Below are 20,365 nucleotides of genomic sequence, written 5' to 3'. Positions count from 1 at the left end.
TTCCGTTTCTTCTTACACTGGTTCTTGGCTCAAATATGCTCACCCTGATTTTGTATTGGAAGTTCTAAGCCAGAGGACCAACTGCAAAGGTTCCAACATGTCAGGTCCATCCATTCACCCAATACACAGATGAACAGACAAGCAGTGGTGAACAAAAGAGATATAAGATTTATTGCAGAAAGTGGCAAAGTAAGCAAACCTTTAGGCCCATTTTGAGGTACAGACATGAGTTTCACATTTAAATAGAGAAAGAATTGGGGCAAGGGGCAAAAGGTGTGCATAATTAAAGAGTACTGATCACAGTATGTTCTGGGGGTCAAATGTATGGTCTAGTTGCTCAGTGTCTCAGTATTGGTCAAGTTGGGGTTGGTAAAGATAAGAAAGTCATTAAGGTGACCTCAGAAGACTATGGCTCAGAGCAAAGGACACAGATACAAAATGGAGGCAGAATTGCCCAGTTTTTTTTAACCATCTTTTAGGTATCCTTTGGACATTTGCAGGCCCAGGAAATGAGTCACTTATTTTAGTAAAAGCAGTTTAAAAGTCTCTTGTAGTTTTTCTTGTTATGACAGTACTATGGATTTCTAGTCACACACTCTATCACTTGAGCCATGCCTCCAGTCTTTTGTTTTGCTTTAGTGATTGTTCGGATAGTCTCACATTTTTGCCTGGAACTGGTCTGAGACCTTGATCCTCCTTCCTATTCTCTATGTATAGCTGGGACTATAGATTCAAGCCACTCTGCCTGATTTGTTTGTTGAGATGAGGTCTCACTGACTTTTGCCCAGACTGGCCTCAAACTACATCCTCTTGATCTCTGCATCTTAAGTAGCTGTAATTATAGGTGTGAATTCCATGTCATCTAGCTCACAAAATTTTTGAGGAGTGACAATCACTACCAAACAGAATTTAAAACATTGTGCATTGGCCTAGGATAATACACTATGATTCTTGATTGAGTTACAATGCTGTCTTGGCCAGTTCTGACTATTATAAAAAATACCGTGAATTGGGGGGCTTAAACAGAAAGTATTTATTTAGAACATTCTAGGAAGACAGGAAGTCCAAAATCAAGGTGCATTGTCATTTTGTAGTTCTTGGTGACATTTGGTATCTAGTGAGAGCACTCTTCTCAATTTTCAGTCTTGAGCCTGCACTTGAAGAGAGATAGCTTGGGTCTCTTCCTCTTTTCATAAGACCACTGATCCTATGATGAGAGACACAGCCTCGTGACCTTATTGAACCCTCATCACTTCCTATGGCCCCATAACCAAATAAGGTCACACTGCATGTTAGAGCTTCAACCAATGAACTTTAGGAGAACACAGTCTATAGCAATTGTCAAAAATCACCTTAGATGAATAATAAGTGTATTTCTTTTTGTTAAGTATACCCAGTTTACACAAAAATGCTTGAGTACACAGCACATTTCAAATCAATGAGGAGTTTTTCATGAGTATCTGCACAGACACCATTGATTTTTGTTAAATACTCAGTTTCCCCTTACTACCTATCCATATGTTTTCTTCTCAGTGAAAATTTTATATTCTTTTGTTTTGGAGAAAAAGACCAATTCTAACCACATTACATTCTCAGGATATTATCTATATTAAATAGCTGTATTAATATTTGAAAAATATTTACCAAAAGTAATTTATAGAAATAGAAGTTTATCTGAAAAATTTAGAAATTATAAAGATTAGTTCAGAGGTAACATTCTCTTAAAGATATAAAAGTTGATAGAAATATGAACAAATTGACAAATCACTATTGTAAAGAAAAATAAATTTCTCCTGATAGTAGGGAGCACACACATGTAAAATATTTAAAATGATATGGAAAGTTCACACAAAATGAAAAATATACATATGCACATATATATGAGTACGGTTCTAACTAAAACAATTAGAGACTCTATATTCCTTAATATCCAGAGAGAGTTATGGAAATTAACCTTGTACATGTTAGTGAAGTAAGTTTCCACAATTTCTGATAGCTAGTAACATACAATATTCTCTTACCACAAAGCCATATTGAAATTATAAATGATTTCAATTTTAAAATATTAATATTGTCAAGTGAAGTTGGTAAGAATTCAAATGAATATTCAAGCACAAGATTAAATTCAAAACAATATTTTTCTATATGATGAACTAAATTTATATTTATCTTTGCAGATAAAGTAATTCAGAAAAGTATCTTAAAACATAAACCTAATTGAACCTTCTTTGATTCAATAGAACTCAAAATTTAGAAAGCTGAATTTATATTCATTCATGGAACAAAATTTATTATGCAAACATATTATGAGATTTTGGAGTCACAGTTTTGAATAAGAAAAGTTTGACACCTGCTCTCATGGATTTTCCTATTAATGGGAATAACTGGAATCAGCTAAGCTTAAACAAACATTCAAAGTGAAACAAGAATATATAACTTGGGTGCCCAACCAAATATGGAGGACTAAGGGAGGCAGCTTGGAGGAAATGACACTTAAACTCTGATATCCAAATATTTCATCATCATGCTGATAGAAGCTCATTAGTGAGTCAATGAATTTTCAAGTAGTGAATATATAGAATTCTTGCTACCAAGAATTTACTCCAGCTATTCCAGTAAAATACCCTTTATGATTAGATATACTTATATATAATATATGTCTTTGCATATTCATGAATAAACCAGGTGGGATAGTAACTCAGCTAAGGATTTATCATGTGAAGTAGAATGACAATAATCAGCATATTCCCAGGTCAACCAAGTCAAGGAGAATATTCTAGGACTCCTAGAAAATATACTCCTCAAACATATGTATAGTGTTGTTCTAAAATTGAACACATCTGACAAAGTTCAGTACTGAGAAAAGGAAAAATCAGGTTCCAGTGGTCATATCATTTGAAACAGTAATTGACTTATGTAAAATCCTGTAATTGTATTTCTGGGTTTCAGAATTATGTAGAACAAGATATTCTCTCTATTCTTAAGCAAGTTTAGTTTAGTTTTGATTTAAATTGAATTTAAAATAGTCCTACTTGATACTTATAATGACCAAAATAGTTAAACCAGGTATTTTTCTGCATAACAATCACCCTAATATTTAGTGGCTTAAAACAAGAATAATTTATTAAGCCTCATGACTTTTAAAAATTATTCATCATGCTCTATATAAGTCTTACTGAGTATATATATATATATATATATATATATATATATATCATACAGGAATTCTTTTTGTAAGTTGGAGGCAGAGATTCTGACAATTGCAAAATGGTTTAAAAAACTATGTTAAACATAGCTATTACCTATGCTGAGTACAAAAATTCCTCTAGAATCTCACTAAATATTGTTGGTTTGAACTTCCTGATGTTGTTACATTTCATCTTTGAAAGGAAGTGTAAAAGGCAATTGCTGTCAAGAAGGATGGAATGTAGAAAGTACCTGCTATACAGATTTGATTTGGCACAGGATCATAAAGTATGAATTGTAAAATTTTAAAGCAGATTCATGAGAGAAATGCTTCCATGCAATTCTACTTCCACAAATACCTTATAAACTTACTGAGATTTTAAAGTTTGTAGATATAACTAGGTATAGAAGATAGGGATAGAAATTATTACCAAGATTTTTACTTTATTGCTTATTGAATATTGTTCACAGTCTGAAAAATGCCTTCACACAGGTGACTGATTTTTACCATAGAGCATTTACTTAACAATGGCCCACATTATACTCAGATGATTTAAATCTTATAATTCTGAAAACATTAATGGGAAACTGTATTTAATGTTGCTTATAATTTTTAATTTAAAAATTATGTATGTAATGCATGAGCAAATGCAGTAAAATAAAATTTTAATTTTTCAGAGAGTCCCTGAGTGCTTGCCTGAACTTAAGACAATACCCAGAGGTAAAAAATGACAAGATTGTGTTTCATCCAAGTAGATCTTTCCTAAGTATGTAAAAGACTCTTTATTTGCTCTATCATATATATATATATATATGTGTGTGTGTGTGTATGTATAATGTATTTATCAGTTATGAACACAGAACATATTAAATGTAACATTAATTTATGACTATTATTTTATTTTATGACCATTTTGTTATTATTCACATATATATGGTCAAATATGTATATTATACATTAAGTTGAAATTTGAAATCATTTATACTATATCATTTATACTATACTCATTTAAGCTATAACACATAAAAGAATGCAGAAGTCATAGAGACGAGTTCAGTGATTGGGTTAACATTCCCTAACTCAAAATACGGAACATCACCAGAATGTAAGCAGCTACCATTCATGTCCTTTACAAATGAATATACATACCTGCACCAGCAGGTATTTTGATAGTAAATACCTGGAAGAAGAATTTCTAGGCTACAATACACACATATGCCCATCTTAAGTGGATAAGGCTCAAGAGTTTTCCAAGGCAACACTGCAAATTTGAAATTCCACCCACAATACAGAGGACATACTAATGATCTACATTGTTTCCAGGACTTGATATTAGCATTCATTTTAATTCTGTGTGTTCTGATTTTTACTTTAGTGTACTAAGGAGGAATGAAAATTTTCTAATGTGATTGATCATTTTAAAATTTATTGATGAATTATTTGGATGTGTTCTTTGAGAATTCTTGTTCAAGTCTGTTTATCAACTTATAAGATTATTGATTTTTATTGATGTGTGGATCTTTATTGTACTCTGAATATAAAATCCCTTGTCAGTCCATTGTGTATATTTGCTTCTGTCTTTAGGGTTATTTTTCACTCACACATACTATATTTTGGTTAACAGAACAACTTGATTCTAATGTAGCAAAAGTAATGAAACATTTTAAAGAATTCTAAGTCTGTTCTCTGTCTAATCCAAATTTATAAGTAAGGCATTTTTTCTTTTTGCTTTTTGTTCTTTTCTTTTTACCCCATTTGTTTGTTTGTTATATAAGACAGGATCTCACAATGTAGCCCATGCTGTCTTTGAACTCGTGATCCTCTTACCTCAGCCTCCTGAGTGCTGGGATGGGTATGCACCACCACACCTAAAAACATGCAAAATTTGAATTATTTACAATTCACAATTAAGGCTAAAATTCACCCTTAGGATTTTTAAATTATTTATTTATTTTTTTTGAGGCATACTTCCTATAATGACACATTGTGACATTTCCGTGTGTGTGTGTGTGTTTGTGTGTGAGAGAGAGTGTATTATAAACCAAATTGGTTCATCCCCTCTATTTTTCCCCTTTCTACCTTAGTCTCCTTATGGTGATTTCAACAGGTTTAAAAATTCTATATTCATTCTCGTGTAGGAAATGCATCAATGATATTCACCTTATTAACTTTTTCTTTTATCATCTCCTTCTTGTATGTGACCTCCTCTTAGTATGACATCTTTTTCATAATATTGCTTGTATTTGTATTGTTCCACATATGAGAGAAAACGTGGCTTTTGGCTTTCTGAACTGAGCTAGCTTCACTCAAGATGATGTTTTCCAGTTCCATACATTTATTTGCAATGACAAATTTTCATTCTTATTTGTAGCTGAATAAGATTCTGTTGTATATAAATACCACATTCTCTTCATTCATTCATCAGTACTGGGGCATCTTGGCTCTTTCCATAGTTTAGCTATTGTGAATAATGCTGCAATAAGCATGGGTGTGCTGGTGCCTTTATTGTAACCTGACTTACATTCCATCAGTATATCTCTAGAATCCATATTGCTGGATCATATGGCAGTTCTATTTTTAGTTCTTTAAGGAGCCTCCATACTGTTTTCCAGAGTGGTTGTACTAGCTTACATTCCCACCAGCAGTGTATCAGGGCTTCTTTTTTCCCAAATCCTCACCAACATTTGGTGTTGTTTGTGTTGTTTGTGAGAATCAATTTAACAGAGTGTGGAAGAATCTTAGCATGGTTTTGATTTGCATTTCCTCTATGGCCAGTGATAGAATGAGTACTTTTTGATGTGTTTTGACCATTTGGATTATTTTCTTTGAAAACCTCTATTCAGTTCATTTGCCCATTCTTCATTAAGTCATTGATTTTTTTTGTGAGGGGAGTTCAGCTTATTGGTGCTTCCTGTACATTCTGGTTATTAATTCCTTGTAGATGTAGATCTGGCAAAGATTTTCTCCCATTCTGTATGTCTGCCTCTTCAGATTGGACTCATTTCCCAATCTGGTGACTATTTCTTTTTTTGTGCAGAAGCTTTTTAATTTCATGCAGTCCCATTATCTTAGTTGTTGAGCCTTCATGTTCTCTTTAGGAACTCATTACCTATGCCTTTTAGCTCTAGTATTTCCCCTGCTGTTTCCTGCCCTAGCTTCGAAGTTTCAGGTCTTATACTAAGGTTCTTAATCCATTTTGAGTTGATACTTGTACAGGATGACAGATACAGATCTCATTTCATTTTCTGCAGGCAGAAATCCAATTTTCCCAGCAACACTTGTTTTGAGCACCTTTATCAAAAATCAGATGGGTGCAACTGTGTGGATTCATATCTGGGTCTTCTGTTCTGTCCACTTGTCTTCATGTATGTTTTTGTGCCATTACCATGCTGTTTTTATTGCTACGGCTCTGTAGTATAGTTTGAAGCTGGTATGATATCTCCAGCATTACTTTTTGGTCAGTATTGCTTGGGCTATTCATGGTCTTTTGTGCTTTCAAATGAACTTTAAGGTTGATTTTTCAATCTCTATGATAAATTTCATTGGAATTTTGATAGGGATTGCATTGAATATGTAGATTGCTTTTGGTAGTATAGGCATTTTCACAATATTGATTCAATTCATGAGCATGGGAGATTTCCATCTTCCGTAGTCTTCTTTGATTTCTTTCTTCAGTGGTTTATAGTTTCATTATAGAGGTCTTTCACTTCCTTTATTAAGTTAATTACTGGGTATTTTTTAAGGCTATTGTAAGTGGAATTGTTTCCTATAAACTTTTCTCAGTCTGTTCATTGTTGGTGTGTAAAAAGGTTATTGATTTTTGTTTTGTTTTGTTTTGCAATACTGGGGCTTGAACTCAGAGCCTGCACTTGAGCCACTCCACTAACCTTTTTTTGTTAAGGGATTTTTTTGAGATAGGGTCTCACAGAACTATTTGCTTGGGGCTGTCTTCGAACTGCCATCCTTCTGATCTCTGCGTCCTGAATAGCTAGGATTATAGGTGTGAGCCACCAGCATCAGGCTGATTTTTGTAAATTGATTTTGTATTCTGCTACTTTGCTGATGGTATTTATGATGTCTAAGAGTTTTTCAGGTATTTTATGTCTAAGACCATTTATGTCTCCACAAATTTATCCACCATTAATATTTCATATAAGGGAACCACACACCAAACTTTAATTGACCTTTTTTCTGACTTCTTTTGTTTAGCATAAGGATATAAAGTGTCAACTATTTTATAACATGTCACAATATTTTATTCACTTTCATACTTCAGTATTAGTTCATCATATAAGTATGTCACATTTTTTATATGTGTGTCAATTACTAGGCATTCAAATTATTTCCACTTTGGACTATTACTAATAATGTGACAAGTATCATTTCTCACAGGCATTTACCTAGGAGGAGCACTTCTGGGTCACATAGTAGGTCTATATTTATCTGTTCAAAGACTACCAAAGCATTTTTCAAAGAAACTGCATCATTTTACATCCATATCATCATTGTATCCTCATATATTGATGATATGGATGTAAAATGGACTCAGTTTTCCACATCTTTAGCAAAGCATGTTATCCTGCCTTTTTGACCAGAGCTATCTAAGAGATCTCTGGTTTCTCATACATATTCATGTTCAGATGGTCACTGACTGATGATGATTTGATTCATGATTGATTGATTTTAGGATGGATAAAAGGCATATCCATTTAGTGGAAGCCATTCTTTTCAATTTTGCATCAATTTGGATTTTTTCCCATGTCGACAATATGTGGTATGCTATGCTCCCACATGTGGCAGGCAGCCCCAGCTCCTAGCTGCCATGTGCTCAGAGGCAAACAGCTGATATACTGCAGTGAAGCATGCAGCTAAGTGATGATATTCAGGACCTTACGTCTATTAAATACAATTTTTACTTCATATATTTCCAATTGATGACGGGTTTATTGGGAGATAATCCCATTGTAAATCAAGGAGCATCTGTACATATACCAATACAATATATAAGAAAAGATGAAACTATTTGACATTTTTCAAAATTATGATGATGTGATAAGCGATGTAATGTAACATGGAAAGTAAAAGAAAGGAAACCTAAAACAAAAAATTGAATTCCTAGGGAGTTTGAGCAACTTCTCTAATGTCATTTTTCTACTAACTGACATAACTAACTCTCCTAATTCCTTTACAGACATCCTTCCACATTAGTATTAATTTCAATTTAATTTGAAAAATCTTCTTTGTCTTTGTTGAGGCAAATGTCAGAGCTTACAATTCTTATCTCACCAATATTCCTAATTTTTTTATCATAAATCATACAAAATACAATATTTTGTCATGTTATATTATAACTAAAAGCACTTCACATTTGATGGCTAGCTGTCCTCCTAATGACCAAAATTCTCTAATCCTCTCTTTTTATAGCTTCTTTCCATGTAACATTGATGATGGACAAGAATGAGAGGCAGTATAAATTCATGTACATTTGGTCATTTAAATTGTTCATAAGCATACTAGTAAATGAAAGTGTGAGAGAAACCCTCATAGTGTTCTTTAACTGATAGATTGATGAAATTTATTTTCACCCATATTTCTCATATTCTTGTCTGTATAATCAGTTTTTCTTTGCTCACATTATTTTTTGCTCTTTATATAAATCACTTGTCTTTTGTAGTCACAATGATGATGTAACTACATATTCTCCTTCTCTTTGTCATTCCTATTTTATTTTTACATTCTTAAGTAGCTTAAAAAAAGGTTCTTCCTGATCCCAAAAGGTCTCATTAACAGAATCTTCTGGGGACTCAATAATACTATTTTATCAAAACTGTTTTTTATTAAAAGCATATAAAATATTTAAAAAAAACATAACCACATATAGCACCAGCAACGTGTGCCTACTCATACACATTATTTAAACTAATGGTTTGTCTTTATTTAAATGCTAACATGCCTTCCAAGACAGAACTATCTTTGAATTAGTCATTTTTTAGGAAGGGTGTATGTTTTCCTCTGCTTTCATCAGACTTTCTCTGCTGATTACTTGCTTATCTTTCTGATTTTATCATAGCAGTCCTGTTCCATGCTAAGAATGGTTGCTTATAGAGCTCTGCAATAGTTCTTCATCTTGTTTCTTCAGTAAGCTAGAGGAAAGCAATCAAAATCAGTGCTGTCTGCCTCTCCTCATACATCCCTACCAGGGATCAGGTCCTTAGAATTCTCAAAACTCATTGGCATGTTTAGATAACTTTCCATTTATTTTTGGGTTTCTGCTCTTTAAAAAGCTTAACATATTTCTATTTAAGCTTTATTCAATCAAAATAACTATTGTTTATTGTCATAGCTAATAACATTGCTGTTGCATTTATCTTGAGAAAAATTGGAGAATAAGCCCTGTACAAAGCAGTCCTACTTGAATATAGAATACTTAGTTATGGTGAGGAGAGTAATCCTATATGTTCATATGCTAACTTCATTTAATTTTGTTTAAATTTAGGATATATTTTTGAGGTACAATGGATGCTTTTTGCATATGTTTATATTATTTTCTTAAAATGTGAATTTTTCAATAATTAAAAATGATACAAAAATTGAACACAGATAACAAATAATGGGTTAATTTAAAATTACCTTTATTTAAAAATATGTAACTACATACGTATGATATTACATATCTGTGTAGCTCTGTCGCTACACTTTCAGGTAGCCAATACAGAAAGCAAGTCAGTGGAGAAAAGTAATCAAAGAAACTTGATCATCTTACCAATTCTAAACATTCTATTTTAGCATTGAGAAGTATGATTAATTTCAGTCAAAACAAAAATTAAATAACTAGAAGACATTAATAACTAGTGGTTCCCTATTTTGCAATTTTATTTAATTGATTTTCTCCACTCATGTTAGAACCTTTTATTTGAGCATGTAACATGCAAGCATACATTATGAAGAAATAGTCTGCCAAAGAATTCTAAAACAATGATTCTAATTAACTAATCTTGGGCCATTTTTTTGGAGTTTCAGCAACTTAAGTCCTTTTATAAATCTTTTATCAAATCAAATAAATGTATTGTTCATACAGCTCTAACTGCCTTTGAGTCTTTGAGAATTTGATTTTGCTTTTTTTGTTTCATTCACATTGACTTGTTAATTCAATCAGAAGATGTACTTTTTCTTTCCATGGTCAAAAATTAAAAGAAAATATTTATTGCAAAGAAAATACTTATTTCTTTTGGTGATAAGTGTTTTCAAAGTTATCTGCTTCACATGACCCTTTGAGAATCTAATGATGAATTAGGGCATAGGTGTCAGGCTGAAGGACAGATTGCTTGACATTGAATGTGAATCAATGTGTACATACAACAAAAATAAGTCTACTTTGTCTTGACATTTCTCTTTATTATCATCTTATCAGATGAATCTTATAAGATACGAAAACATCATGGTTTACTTAGTAACCCAAATAATTTTGGTGAATATCATTGTGTAATAGAGACCAGGGTAGATCAAAGGGGAAAGGAACTAGAATTTAATTTGAGTACAGAAAGGGCCAGTGTGATTACTGAGGTTTTCAAATTGTCCTTTGCATATTTCTATATGCAAAACAAAGAATCTTCTCCACTTTATTACACCATATTGGGCAGTAATAGGAAGAAATTTTGGGAATCCCAAAGACTCTACCACAAAAATTTGGACAAAGAAAACCAATAATTGAATCCTATATGATGAATGTTATGATAGAAGAAGAGCTATCATAGAAATAAAGTTGAAAATGGGCTTTAATCCTGAGAGGAAGTCATGTTTTCATGGTACATAGTGTATATGAGAAAAAGTACTTCAATATTGTCATAGTGTTTGTTCATTGTAAAACCTTATTCATATTCATATTTGATTTCTATATTTTGCTATATTCATTAAATATTAAAATAATTATGCACAAATAATATACATTTAGTCATTTGCTCATGAACCTAACAGTTGGAAGACAAAGAGAATGGATCATCCAAAATTTATGGTGTAGACAGCAAAATGATGAAAATTTTTATAATCCTGCCAGACCAAGATTAATGTAGACGATGCAGATACAATCTCTCTGCTCCTAAAGAAAGAAGTGTTAGCAATTAAAGTAGTTTTCAAAGGCTCTGAGTTAATACGATTTGTGGAGAAATATTTATTGAGATTTAAAGAGTACCTGACCAGATAATCATAGGAAATAAAATCTGTACGCTATTTTAACTGACCTGACCATCAACAAATGAACACTTAAAAATAAGCAGTGGAAAGAAGAAAAAGCCTTCTAAGTCAGAGAGAGGCTTTGCAAGATTTTTCTATTGGAGAAATCAGGTTGGGGACAGGAGTTCTAAGATTAGGAGGAATGCTTTATAAAGCTAGCCTTAAGACACATTGTAAGCACATATGTAAAAGTTGCAATGAAACCCCCTTATAAGATGAATGCATGCTAATAAAATTGTAAAACAAAATTGGAGTGTAAAGCTAGAACTCAAACATTAAAATAATCCTGAGTATTTAATCAGGGAGAGATTTTCAATATGTTAATAAAAATGAAATCAGAATTGTGTGGTCCAAAATCCTAGAATACCAAGATAAAGAAAATAATTATGAAAAAGACATCGAACACATAGTGATTAAATATTGAAAATGGAAGTGTATTCTAGAACATAGCTTTTTAACTGCTTATTACCATGAATAAATATTTATATTAAATATATAATTAACAGGAATGATCCAGATTTTACATTGGCAATCAGTGGTCTGTAATTAATTATTGCTTCTTTGGAACTCATTTCTGTAAAGAACTGTCCTGCAATAGTCAGTCAGTGGCCATGATTCTAAAAATACTTTGGGATGGAAACACTGAAGGTTGTTTCTAACCTCTTTCTATGTGGCACTGGGTAAAAACAGAGTATACGTGTGGGTATGAAATATTCCTAGTAGTTACCAACCCTCAGCATAAATAAAAATTACTTATATGTTGAGTTATAATGAAAGAATTATAATTAAGGACTCATACAGGACACAACAAATGTATATTAATAAATATGTATGAAGTAAATATTTTGATAATATTAACTATGTAACTTACTTATAAAAGTAAATTGAAATGATAACCCTTGTTCTATCTAAAATACAGAAAACTTTCCAGTTTGTACAAGTCTAAAGATAAATTCATAAACCACTAAATCAATTTGCTTGCTAAAAGCAATACATATCCTTTACAAAAGGTGAAGAACAAATTATTCAGTCATGTAAATGATAGGAAAGTTTCTCTCTGAGGGAGTGTGGTGGATCAGCATTTGCTTACCTGATACTATTTTTCCCAATCCAATTGCTCCATTGGACATTATACAATTATTGACCCAGAAATTTAAAAGAGAACAGTCTTGCAGATGTTAACCTGAAATATAGTCAGTTTTGTGAAAAATGTATAATAAAAATCTAATGCTTTAATAAAAACGCCCTATGATCTAAAGGCCAAGAGATGCATTTTAGTTTTGGATTTTGGGGGATGATGCAATTTAAAACTACTTATGAGAGAACCTTAGACGAAATCATTGGGTGCACTCAACTATAATTAAACTTGGCCTGTAATATCTGCTAAGATTGGTCCTAGCACAGGTTCAAGAGAGTTACCAAACTGGTAGAAATGATGTATGTAAACATTGGTAAGGAAATACACATTCACATTTTATTATTGTAACTGATATATGGCTAAAACCTCACCTCACTTACTGGCAGACCAACAATGGGTAGAATTTCACTGTTTGGAAGTAAAAGAGTTTTCAGTCTCTTTTGATCCAGAAGCCAAAGAACCTGACTGGTCCTTTACCTTTATGAACTTGTAAAATTGACTTTTGACTTTCTGGGGATGCAAAATCCAGAGAATTTATATCATTAACTGAGCAGTTTAGGTACATATTATGTATGTATCCAAACAAACATAAGAGAGTCAGAGATCAGTGTCCCAGTAAAAGACTCAGACAGAAATCATTATGGCTGCCTAACAGTAGAAGCAAATGAATTCATAGAGCAATGGGAAGCTATGATAGCGACTGGAAAGATTTACTAGGTACAATTATTGAGAATGTGTTTTTGCCAACAGGACTGCAAGCCTTTTACCTGTATTAATTACTATGTGTTAGGCATACTCTAAGATGACCCCTAATAAATCATATGCTTATTTAGTCTCGATATGGGGAGAAACTGACCTTTCCTAATCAAGAGAATATAACAAAGAATATGGAAAACCACTGCTGTGAAATGGAAGGCTATATTTCAACAGATAGGCATAGGGATTTTCCAGCTGACCTTGAAGAAGTGAGTTGTCACAGGAACAGAGAGTCTGTCAGGGCCAATGAGAAGGCCTCTTGAAGTTGCAGGATATCACTAGTCAGCAAAAGTGGTACCAGAATGATTGTCAACAACAGTAAAGCAAATCTTAGGTTGTAAGAAAAGGGTGCAAAGGAAGAATATGAGTTTTCCCATGTAAAGTTACTATGCTATAATATTTCAAATGTCCAGTTATCAACAGCAATAAAAATTATGAGAAATGCAAAGGAAGAGAAAATATACCACATATACAGGAAAAAATAATTTATGCAAAATATAAAGGCACACATACATTGGATGTAATTTTAAAATGCTTACAAACCAGTTATTATAAATATGTTCAAAGAAATAAGGAGGTCGTATCCCAAGAATTTAAGGAATGTTTGAGAACAACACTGCACCAAAGAATATCAAGAGAAAGATAAATTTTATAAAAGAAGTCTGGCACTGGTAACTCATGCCTGTAATCCTAGCTACTTGGAAAACACAGATCAGGAGAATTGTGGTTCAAAGTTCATGAAACCCCATCTCGAAAACATAGACTGGTGGAACGGTCCAAGTGGTAGAGCACCTGACTAGCAAGTGTGAGGCTCTGAGTTCAAACTCTGGTATCCCCCCAAAAAATTATTAAAAAAACAAGACATAAATATGAAATTAAAAACAATGAATGGAAATGAAAAATTCAACAGAAAGACTTAACAGTAATTATGAGCTGGATAGAAGAAAAAGTTACAAACTTAAAAGTAGATCCATTTGGGTGACTTAGCCTAAGATACGAAGAATAAAAAGGAATAAAGACTATGAACACAGCCTCAGAGATACTAGCAAGCATATTAACATGGACAAAATGGGAAGCCGACCAGAATAATAAATGATATCCTAAGTTGACTTACTAATGTATTGATATTTTAGTAATCTTACAGCAACTGTTGACAACAATGCAACCGATAATTACATTTAATGAGCCAATATTGAAAGTAAAATGAAATTGTAAAAACTCAATCAAGCCCAAAATGCATAAAGATAATAAAACTAATAAAAATATAAAAGTAATGAAAATATGGTAGATGTTAATATACTCATGTCACTAATGACATTAAATGTCTTTAGATTGTTCTACAAGGGGAAAGAGAGTAAGTCTACACTATACAGGTGCTATTTTATATTCTATTTCACTAGCTGGTTGGATTTTAACTAGTGAAAAGTGTGAAGACAGTCTTTCAAAAGAAAAAAGAAAGCTGAACAACAGCAGAAAAGCAAGAATGCAGTGTAAATGGATAAAGGCGATGGAATGGGACAGAACAACAAACATCCTGATGTTACTGCCCCTTAGAAGATATGAAGAAAGTATAAGAAGGCTAAACTCTAGAGCCGGGTATGGTTGACTCAAACCTGTCATCCCACCTACACAGGAGGCAGAGAGAGGATGACGGTGGTTCAAGGCCAGACTGGGCAAAAAATTAGCAAAACCCTATCTCAAAGAACAAGGTAGGTTGTGATGGGTCAAATGGTAAAGCACTAACCCAGCAAACACAAGGCCCTGAGTTCAAACCATAGTACTTCCAAGAAAAAAAGAAAAAAGATAAAAGCTGGCAACGCTTTAAAAAGAAACAAAGTAATATGGAAAGACACCAATTGTTGACAGTATAGGTGAAAGTCTATCTAAACAATAATACAAAGCTTTGAGAAAACTGGTGAAGATTATAGCAGATTGTGAGGAGGAAATAACTAATCCTTAGTGTTTGTTTTGATCTTAGATTTATTCCCAGCTTTTTAGCCAACTGAGCCATTCTCTTTCAGTCTATGAGGAGAAGCAGGTGCTCTACTTAAACAAGAATATTAAGCATTTTAGATGTGTGATCCGTTAGTGTAGTGTTCTGATAATAAATTTTGTTTTGTTGATTGCTAAACTATTATACCTTATAAAATACTATTTGTCCCAGTGGCATGTTATTGAGAGTAGATCACAGGTAACACATTTCTGAGAAGCAAGTTCTGTGACCTAGAAGCAAAAACTAATGTGCCCCTCTAGTCTTCTAAACACCTCTTCACCTGACTGAACTGTTTGTAATATCAGAAGATTGATAGGTATATATATACCTGTGTTTACTTTCTCTCCTTAGACTTTTGTGTGTCCAAAGGTTGTGACAAACATTTTGAGAGAAAACCTTTTTCTGTGAAGTTGGAGAGAAAGAAGAAAATAAGAAGTCCTGTCACTTCTAATAAAAGTCAGGTTACACCAACAGCACACAGTATTAAACAATATGTTCCACAATAAATCTGGAATTTTTTTGAAGAGGATTTTTATTGTTTTCAGTATTCGATGAAGGTAAAAACTGAAATGATACATTTTTGGATCGTGAAATAGTAACTCATATTTGAAGTACATTGGTAAAATACCTTTACGAATGTTTAAAGTTACTGTTGCTCATCCTCCTTGCCCTTATCCTTATGAGGGTTTTAATTCAGTGGTTACTTATGGTTGTCTATGTCTACTTGTGCTTATTCTGCTTTTGTTTTGAGCAACAATTTGATAAGGAATCTTCAAGTAGATTAGGAATTTTTTTTAAATCCAGAACTATTCCTTTTTAAAGACAGATATTTACTCAAAAATTCCAAATATAAAGAAAAAGAAGCAATTGTTCAAAGTATAATAGAGTTTTAAGACTAGAAATTTACAAATTGGGTACCTTAAGTCTCCAAAGGAACTAGCAACAAATACTGAGGCCATACTCTAATGATATCAGAGCACTATTCATGTTCTCTGTGAATCCTGTTTTCTGAACTAAATCACCACCATCTAAGTTATTATGTGTATACCTCTATTTCTGAGGTATATATGAGCTTAAAAAGTACTGCTAACCAAATATATTATAACTATCCACACATTTGTACTTTTCTTACTGGACTCTGGATTAAAAGATCAAAATAAATAATACATACTCAGGGCATTTTATACTTTAAGAATTATGCAAGAATCACTCTCAATAGTGGGTTTCATCTTTCAACAATTTTTATATGTATCAGTCCACTTGCTGTGGTTCTATACAGCCAGATTTAACCCAATATGTTCCAGTTTTGACTAGTGCGTCCACAAATTTTTTTAAAATACTAAGATTATAAAATTTTGGGAAAATTTCAAAATTTCATCCATATGGAATTTCACATATCCACAGATTTGATGATGCAACTTTTGATTTTCAAGGCTTTTTATTTCCCCAAACTGCAGGACACCTCACAGGGTTAATGTACTTTGGAACACCTTTTGATCAATGATGTTCTGTCTGTTCAAAACAAAGTCAACTTCAACTTATTCCAAATCATGGTATTGGCTTATTAAAGATTCCTCCAATACTCAAATATCTTACATTAATTTCCTCTATACAAATGTGAGGATGAGCTTCTCAGGATAACTCAGTAAAAGATAAGCAATTGAGCTTTAGTATTATTCTGATATTAGTTTTTATCACCTCAAGGAAATGGTGCAACATGAATTATTGCTTTCAATGATATCTGCTCATTATTAAACTTGGTAAAAAAGAATTGCTTGTGAATTAAACTGTATTTGTGGATTATGAATTTTCCTATTGATGTATTTGTACATATTACATCTTAATACATACTTATTATTGCAATTATTAAATGTATTTTTCACTAATTATGATTAATTCCATCATAAATTGGATAATTTTAAGGTGAAAAAACAAAAAAAAATGGTTTCCTTCCTTTTATTTTTATTCCCGTTCAAAGTAAGGTATTTAATCATAAAAAAAAAAAACAGAAAAGTACATATGTTCTGAATTGTGATGCTGTAAGTACTCTTTCTAATGACAGCTGATGATCCTGCTTCCTGGTGTTCATAGTTTGCATTGTCTCATCCCACATTGTGTCAGCTGTGATATAGGAGACCAAATAACACTCAGCAGAATGATAGGATTTCATCCTCAATATTAGATCAAAAAGTACCATGGCTTCTCTCTTGGGTGTTCTTCCTCCCTCACTTTGACCACTGACTCTGAAGAGGCCATGTGACAAAAACTGACTTCTCAGAACCACAAATTGGAAGACCTAAGGTTTTCTAGCAGCTGTATAAAGAGCTTGGGTGTAGAAATTCTGAGCCTTACCAAAAGACATGTGAATGAACTTGAAGGAGATCCTCCCCTAGTCAAGCTTTGAAATGAGACAGCATCTAGAACTCATACCTGACTTCAATGTCATGAGAAACCTTAGGCCAGAACCAACAAACTAGGCTGCTCCCAAGTATTTAAGTCACAAAAATGCAGAGATAGTAGACGTTTGTTTTAAGTTGCTAAATTCTGGGGTAATTTATTATGCAACAATACCTTACTGAAATAGCTGCCTTCATCCTCAATCTTTATTCTCATCATGATCTGCTGTAATGTATTTTTCCAGCACAATATTTCTGTGATCCTTCTTATTAGTATGACATTCTGCAGTATGTTGCTAATTAAGAATCAGAACCATTTTTTGAATATTCACCTACTTGGAAGTGATTTGATTAACTTTTTTTTGTGTACAGTCCTACTATATGCTTTACTTTAATGAGTGGATATAAACACTTCATTTTGCTCATTGCACCATAAAAATAATTGACTTGTTCTCAACTAAATATGTGTAACACCTGCATCCCAAATAATCTAACATCAGAATTACTCTGATGATTTTTCTTTTATTCTAGACACAATTGGCATAAGCAAAAGGACACCTTCAAATCAACATAATACAATAGACATCCATAATCCCGGCATAGAAGGAAATAGAACATTAATTACTTGATAAGATTATCAGGTTGATGTGTCTTAAGTTTACAAAATTTAGGGGCATTTCTCTAAGGTAAAAAAACACTTAAAATTTCTAAAATCAAAGTAGATATAAGGACCAGGAAGGAAATTGCACTAAGGAGGACATTTGTAAGCTTTGCTGAGAATCTACTGAGGGAATATCATTATTACTTAATCATTGCATTTCATGTATATTTTTGTTTGTCTTTCCTAACTTACTTTAAATTTAAATATTTGTATGAATTCCCAAACATATTTTTGGATTTGATTTATAGTTAGGCAAGCAATGCTTCAAATTTTACCACAACTAATAAAGTTTTCTGTTAACTATCCCATCCAATATTGTATTTCTAAAATTGACTCACATTGCTGCATAATTTAAAATGAAATAACAACTCTTTATAAGTAAGATAATAATTTGAAAATAAAGATTCATGATGCTTTCTGGAAGCATATATTATCTGTAGTTACTTACTGGATTTTACCCACATTTCACCACACCATCCTCATTCAGAGTACTGAAACAGCTTCCTTTCACTTCTCAAAGAGATATCTTCAATGTACTAAACCAAATGAAATGTTGTTTGTCCTGCAATAATTTTATAAGAAATAGTCATATGAAATAAATATTATATTTATTTTAGGCATGCTCTGGATTATGTATCCACTTGTCATAATAACATGTCATAATAACTCACTGAGATTATTTCTATCTGCAGTTAGAGCCAGTACCTATTAATGCCTGGATTCTAACAATCTGGTCTGTGTTTGACTACACAGGGACTATAAAGCTGTTACTGAACTAGATTTCTCTCTTTTTCCTGTTAGGAAGTTCAAAGTCTAATTCATTTTCTATTTTAGTAATTGTAGAGGATGTAATGGCCTACTTATTTATTAACATGTACCAAATTGTACCAAAGGGTTTCATTGTGATATTTCTACACATGAATATAATTTCTTTTCATTAAATTCACCTTCTGATTACCACTTTTTATCATCCTTCCCTCTTTTAAAACAATTCTAATGGGTTTCATTATTCTGTTTTCATACAATGCCTGCATATAATTTATGTGCACTAAAATCAGCTTGATTCCATTCATTGCTCCACTCATACACCCTTTGGCTCAATGTCCTCTTCTATCTGTTACATTTCTATTTGTCTTTCACTTTATGATTAAACTATATATAGTAGTTATAAAATATTTTTAAATCATTCCTTACTATATTTGAAATGTATTTATTGTTTTAATGAACTAACCCTCAGATTTGCAATTGTTAAACCAAACAACTATAATTTTAGAAACTTGCTTTTTTTGCTGTTCAATAGATATGAAAAGCTGTTTAAATACACATTGAACCTACAATGTATGATTTTAAAATTTGTATTAAATCACATAAAGGATTTCTTGGCTCCTGTTCTTCCACCTAGGTGCTTCTACATATAGTATTCATAGGGTCTCTGAAATATTCTTAGTTAAAATGTTGAGAAAGTTTTTTTAAAGTACGTGCTTTAAAAATTCATATTTCAAGACTATGCTTTTTGACATCTGTGAAATAACAATGTAATTGCATCATAACTGTGAAATATGACTTTTTCTTGTTTGTAGAATGTGGAGATTTTGCCAACTCTTAGGTACGTAAAACAGCTTCAAGGTATCCATCCTATGGTTCCTGATTAATTAAGGAGCAATACACATCTTGTCAGATTTGCTATCATGCTATGCAAAAGTTTAGATAAGCAGATAGTTTGAAAAATACAAGCATAGTTTCTTTTATAATTATGCATTGGGAGCTACTATACATATGTGTGTATGTGAATATAAAAAAATACAACACGTCATAAGTCAGTGCTCTTATTTTACCCTAACATGCTGTTTTGCTAATTAAATTTTTATTGACTGCTGTGGACAGCATGCACTTTATACAAATTGGTAGAGTCTTCTTCAGTTAGCCCCAAATGACTCTTTTAATTTAGATATATAAATGTACAAGTTGAAATCATTAATGTACATATTATTTATTGGGAAAATAT

General features: G+C 32.4%; 1 protein-coding gene across 4 annotated transcripts in view; it reads left to right on the top strand.

The window, feature by feature from the left end:
- The window catches only part of Mgat4c (MGAT4 family member C), a 799,502-nt gene that overhangs the window by 169,998 nt on the left and 609,139 nt on the right, over positions 1-20,365 (top strand). Inside the window, exon 3 of one of the 4 annotated variants that reach the window (XM_074084070.1) lies at positions 3,865-3,953. The exons of the other annotated variants lie outside the window; for them this stretch is intronic. The gene's annotated coding sequence lies outside the window, so the exon portion shown is untranslated. The remainder of the gene's footprint in view (positions 1-3,864; positions 3,954-20,365) is intronic. 4 annotated transcript variants of the gene reach the window in all.

This window comes from Castor canadensis, chromosome 8 (genome assembly GCF_047511655.1).
Source record: "Castor canadensis chromosome 8, mCasCan1.hap1v2, whole genome shotgun sequence".
Lineage (NCBI taxonomy): Eukaryota > Metazoa > Chordata > Mammalia > Rodentia > Castoridae > Castor > Castor canadensis.
This window is presented reverse-complemented; position numbering and strand designations above follow the sequence as displayed.